Source organism: Glycine max, chromosome 15, assembly GCF_000004515.6.
Source record: "Glycine max cultivar Williams 82 chromosome 15, Glycine_max_v4.0, whole genome shotgun sequence".
Lineage (NCBI taxonomy): Eukaryota > Viridiplantae > Streptophyta > Magnoliopsida > Fabales > Fabaceae > Glycine > Glycine max.
Genome location: NC_038251.2, coordinates 40,675,176 through 40,681,554, shown reverse-complemented (window position 1 = coordinate 40,681,554; position 6,379 = coordinate 40,675,176). Strand labels below are relative to the sequence as shown.

Genomic DNA, 6,379 nt, shown 5'->3' with positions numbered 1-6,379 from the left:
CTGGAAACCCTAGTTGAAGGACAAAGCTTCTACTTCTGCTTCATGATGACTCCTAACCACTGTTATACTCCCTCTGACCTCTATCTGAGTCATCTGCCTCCCACCATTGCCGTTTGAAGTTTTATTCTCTGCACCAGTCACCATTTTTTCTCTGTTCTATTCTTTGTTTGAATTTCTTCTCTGTTTCGTACTGTTGACAACCCAATTGTTTGTGTTAGGAACTACGATTCTAATTCTAAGCAGAAATAACAAAGGAAAAGCTATAGTGGAAATTTCTCATATTCTCATTTCAATTCTGGATACATATTTATAAGCAGCACAAGCTAAATGGTGCTTGTGTCCCTCTGTGAGTGCGCTAAATTGTAATAACAGAATTGAACAGATTGTTATAACAGAATTGGTTAAGGAAATCTAGAAATATTCTTGTACTTGTCCTTAGCCTAGTGCTGTCCCCTCATACGTAATCACAAAGATAATTGGGCCTCTTGATGTTCCTGCTTGGTCTGGTATCAACCCTCTCTGTATTGCTATCAGCACCCTCCGCTGGGAAAAACAACCTTGAGTCCCAATATCTCCAGTATTTAGCCATCCATCTTCATCAATGGGACCCCTAACACAAATTTCCCCACGGGGATTGGGCTGATCATCAGATGTATAGTTCATTTCTGGAACATCCACAAGTTTTATATCACAGGCTACATTAGGAGAGCCAACAAGGTTGTCATCCTCATCAATGCAACTTATAACACAAGACTCTCCGTCATTGCATATCCTTCAGTCATCCGACAACCAAGGCAAATCTTCCAAAATTCCATGAAATCGGGTGATAAATGTGAGGCACCTAATGCCATAACTCGAACTCGTCCTCTAAGCTTCTTTTTTATCTTGTTGAAAACTAATCTGTCCCACATAGGAGATGGGTTCGTCCCATGCAATAAAGCCCGCCTTTTAACATTTTAGGCAATATTAAATAGTCTCTCCTTCAGACCACCAGATGTTTTAACAGCATTAATGATACCAGCATATATTCTGTTATATAGCCGAGGAACACTACAAAAGACAGTAGGTTTTAGAGCAGCTATGTCATCCATTAATTTCATACTATCCCCCTGGTAGAATTCCACTGCAATGCCAAAATGTACTGTCATGACCTGGTTTGCTTGCACATAAATGTATTCCAAAGGGAGACAGGATAGATAAACATCAGAAGGGTCGAATTTCTCATCTCTAGTACTCCTAGCAACACTTGCAATAAAGTTGCCATGGGTTGAGATAGCACCTTTTGGGGTTCCAGGTGGTATTTGTACCACCTGTATAGAAAATGGTTGCAATGCCATCAGGTTTTGGTGGTCAAAAGGGCTGAAGGTTGTTGCATCCCTGATTAAGAAGCTTTGAATTTGTAATAATGTGAACTCCAGTTGACGATGGAACTGATGGAATTCGATCATCCATACCTCCAACTACCATGATTAGATGTACAGTTGGAATATCTGACAAGTAGCTCAGCAATAATTTTAATGTTTGAGGTACACAAAATATAACTTGCACAAATGAGTATGCAGAGCAAGCATGATCAACAATGAGCCACTCAGGTCTGTTAATAAAATACAACCCAATACTAGAGCCCTTTTGGATTCCATAATAAATCAAACCAGAACCTATTGCTGACCGGGGCATACCTACTTCTCCATATGTCATCCATTTGTACTCCCGAACAGTTCCATCAACACGGACACGTGTTCCCCGATATTTGTAGTCTTGAAAGGTGTCAACTGAGCACACAAAATTATTGTGCAGGGTACTAATTTCAGGATGATTAGGAAACTTGGTCACCAGCTGCAGAGGAGATCGTATAGATCTGTAAACATTCCACCTTCCTGTTTGTAATTTCTCTAGGAGTACAACACTATACCCCTGTTCTGCATCACTTTCAGCACAACTGTAAAGATCAGTTGAGGAGGAATCCAACACCTCAACCGAACGTGGAGCGCGATGCATGTTTTTATCATATGGGGACTCATCAAATTCTCCGTTAAGGAGAATTTTTCTAAGATATTCTTTTGCCAATCCAATAATATGCATGAAAGCGGTCATGGCATCAGCAACTGAAGCCAAGTTTGTTGGCAATTTTTCCAAATCAGGCATATTATTAGCCATCTTCTCATTGATCTTTTTCACTATTTCTGGCAACATTTTAGATGTGCTCATAGCCTGTATTTGAACCTGAACCAGTTTCTGTGCTAAAACTGAAACACCCACAATAGACTTGTCAATTTTGAAAAGAAGTGGATGGAACTCGAACAACTTTTGTTCTTCCACCCTAGCATCCTCATAAATTTCATCATCAATGCGGTTTCGGACACAAACATAGCCAAGACCAATATTGACTTCATCAACTGTAACTTTCTCTAACAAGCCTTCAGGAGACTTGGCAGTATTTGTCACCACAGCCAAAGTCCTGAGCCCAGTGTTGTCAACACTTTGAGACATCCAAATGGACTCACAAGTAGTAAAATCAGCACTAACAGAGAAAACATTCAGTAAAATGTTTTCTTCCGGCTTTATATACTCCATGATCATATCCTTAATCTGGTCATAAATATTCTCAAGGTGTCCATGAACTGGAACCTGAGTTATACTAGGAAGATCAACCGTAGAAAGATCAGGAATGCCATTCTTATTCACCAACAATGTCAAATGGTTGTTGGAAATCCCTTTGCCATGGCCAGCATGCTCATCTTTGGCAGCATTTATGGCCTGAGAAACGTGTGCTTCATCTGTTGAAAAGGTCTTGCCATAGAACTCCAACACAAGCTCTGGGGTTGGAAGAGGGTGATTCCAGAGCCTAATATCTAAGGGTACCCTAGTGCAACACGTGGCAGACTAATACCAGCCAAAGATTCAAGAACACTAGATTTACCTAAAGATTGATCGCCAACAACATCAATGGAAGGAAGCTGAATCTCATGCATCTTCATGAGAACCATTGAAGAAATTTCCTTAGCAGCGAACTGATTGTCCTCACCTTTGTATTAGACCACAATCATAGCTTTGTCAGGAGGCCCAGGGATAGCCTTAGATGGCCATAGCTGCATATCACTCCGAGTGGAGGCATCACAAAATCTCTTTCCACTCAAACGCTTAGCATCGAAGATGGTATTGACGGGGTTCATGGCAACCTGGTCCTTGGCGGCGTCATCGACCAAACATTCGGTGAAAAGAACCATCTCCTTTTCCAGCCATGGGGAGTGGAGTCGGCATGGGTGTGTGGCTTTGTTGTCTGGCTACGGGGCATGGAAGCAAAGTTAGCATGAGAAGCATATTGGGCATGGGTGCATTTGGTGGAGGTGACGTAGGAGAAGAGGGTGCCGGAGTGAGAGCAGCAAGACAATCTAGGATGGAGTCAAGCTTGCCATTCAAAGCGCTTTGGGCCTGGGAAAATGCGGTGTAGTTCTAGGTTAAGGTGGTAGAGCCCTGGGTGAGACGAGTCACTGCTTCAAGTTGGTCAATGGTGGGCTGACAGATATTGTGTTCTGGCATGGTGAGGTAGAGGAGGAGGAGGCTGGTCAGACCAATTGTTAGTGTTGACAGCTGTATGTCTATATTAAGAATTAATTAGACAACTGGATGTTTATTTTTGCAATTAATTTTCTAGAAGATTGAATAATTCGGATCAAGATCATATTATTCCAATTTTGATATGCTTTTATTATTATTTTGGGTCAGAATCAAATCTCTCTTATTTGATCTGATCCCTTTTTATTTACTTTTCTTTCTGCATTTATTATGTAATTGGTAGCCTTGCCTATATATGTAAATCTTTTATTCCTAAATAATATACAAGAATTATTCTTCCTCTCCTATTGTTTTTCTCCCCAGCAATCCCTAAAATCACATGGTATCAGAGCTTCGACTCTAATCTTGTGGTATCTTGCCATGGAAAAAAACGTTGCGACTGGAGAAAATTCCTCCACCACTTCTACGAATTCTGGTGGTAATGAAACTGTATCATCCCCTATCATATCTGATTCTCTGTCCATGGGTACCAATTTACAGCTTGTAAAAATTATGTTGAATGGGCTCAATCCGTGAAACTGGCCCTTGATGGCAAGGGAAAGTTGGGCTACCTGATAGGAGACACCTCTCAACCAGGAGTGACCGACCCCTCTCTCCCAAGATGAAAGTAAGAAAATTCACTAATCATCGCATGGCTGATCAACTCAATGGACTCTTCCATTGGGAAGTCATACTTATTCCTCCCAACTGCAAAAGATGTGTGGGAGGCCGTCCGCGATTGCTATTCTGATCTAGAAAACTCTTCTTAGATTTATGAACTTAAGACTTAGTTGTGGCAGTCCAAACAAGGAGACAAGGATGTCACAACCTTTTACAATCTCATGGTTACTCTCTGGCAGGAGCTGGACCAGTGCTATGAGGATGATTGGGAAAATCCCAATGATGCAACCAGGTTCAAGAAGAAAGAAGAGAATGATAGAGTTTACATGTTTTTAGTAGGCTTAAATCAAGAACCGGATGAGGTGCGTGGTATAATTTTGGGCAGAAAACCACTGTCGTCAATGCGAGAAGTGTTCTCTGAAGTTAGGAGGGAGGAATCCAGGAGGAAAATCATGCTGCGAAACTCTAATGGTACAAAGATGCAAGAAGCTGAAAGTTCAGCCCTGGTTGCAAGAGGACACGAACCAGAAGGAGAAAAAAAGAAGTGACCTTGGTGTGATCATTGTAGAAGACCATGGCACACTAAGGAAACCTACTGGAAACTCCATGGAAAACCACCCAACTCAAAAAAGAAACCAACTGGAGAGGGTCGGGCTTTTCAAACCTCGAATGCTGAAAATGTGGAGCAGAAAGGCAACTCTGAGTCATCTCCGTTCACTAAGGAACAACTAGAGCACATGCATAAACTCTTTACCACAAAAATGTCAGTGACTTCATCCTCTTCTTTTGCTCAAAAAGGCATCTCTTTCTCTGCTACTCTCCTTAGTTCCAAACCTGATTCCAAAGCACCATGGATCATCGATTCTGGAGCCTCTGACCATATGACAAACTGTTCAAAATTGTTTTCCACATATAGTCCTTGTGCAGGTCACAAAAAGGTCAAAATAGCTAATGGTACCTTTTCTACTATAGCTGATGTTGGTTCTATTCCTGTATCTAAAACTTTAACCCTTCACAATGTCCTTCATGTTCCCAAATTTATCATGTAATTTGTTGTCTATAAGTAAATTAACACAGGACTTGATTTGTTTGGCTATTTTTTATTCCTCTACATGTATATTTCAGGAGTTGAGTTCAGGGAGGATGATTGGCAGTTCTAAAGAGGTTGATGGTCTCTATTTCTTTGAAGATGAGTCTAGTCCTAAGGAGAAACTCCACTAAAATTGTCTCAATTCAATTATGATTCATGAAGATGAAGAAATAATGCTATGGCATTATCGGCTAGGTCACCCCAATTTTTTGTATTTGAAGCATTTATTTCCTGATCTCTTTAAAAATAAAAATCCAAATTTGTTTTCTTGTGAAATTTGTCAATTTGCAAAACATTATTGTTCCTCTTATTCCCCTAAGGATTATAAACAATTTAGTCCATTCACCTTAATTTATAGTGACGTTTGGGGACCTTGTCAGGACCCTAAATGATGCAATCCTATCCCGCAAGGGCATTGGATAGAAGACTCCAAGTAGATTGGGCCAGAGATGCAAGAGAAGGCCCTAGGGTTTTCATGAGCCTTAGGGTAGATTTCGGGCCCATGGGCTAAGTATGAGTCCACTTATCTTTGTACATATTAGATTAGGATTTCATTATTTTTTGTCCTTGTATTTAGAGCTCCATAATGTAGGTAGGGTACCCTAGAAATATAGGATTTTCCAGCCCTTGTATTTTAGGGCACCTGGACTAGTTTTTGTATTAGGGGTAGTTTTGTAATTTCACATGCATTAAGTGAATATTTGATGTGTGTGTTGGGAAATAAATTTAATTGAATTGAGCGAAGCCCAATCCAATTAAATTTTAGAGGGGGAGGTGAGCATTTGCTTGCTACACCCCATTGTCACATCGTATAGTCACACTTTGTGCACGTCCTTCATGCTTTACATGCTTCATGACACCTAAGCACACTTAGTGGAAAATCTTTTACTTGATCTTGGATTAGTGAACTGAAACATATCTAAAATTCACTAATCATAATTAGTAAAATTTTGGCTCCACAAATTCAAGTGAAATTTGAATAAAAAATCAAATTTCTCTCCAATTTTGTATGACACTTGGGCTATAAATAGAGGCTACGTGTATGCGTTTTTCCAACTTTGATCATTTGAGAATTAAACTTCAAAGTTCATACCTCTTTTGAGGCACTAAATT

At 40.2% G+C, this 6,379-nt stretch overlaps 1 pseudogene; it reads right to left on the bottom strand.

The window, feature by feature from the left end:
• Window positions 1–290: 290 nt before the first annotated feature.
• LOC100809920 (long chain acyl-CoA synthetase 6, peroxisomal-like) lies at window positions 291–3,103 on the bottom strand (annotated as a pseudogene).
• Between the last annotated feature and the right edge of the window lie 3,276 nt (window positions 3,104–6,379).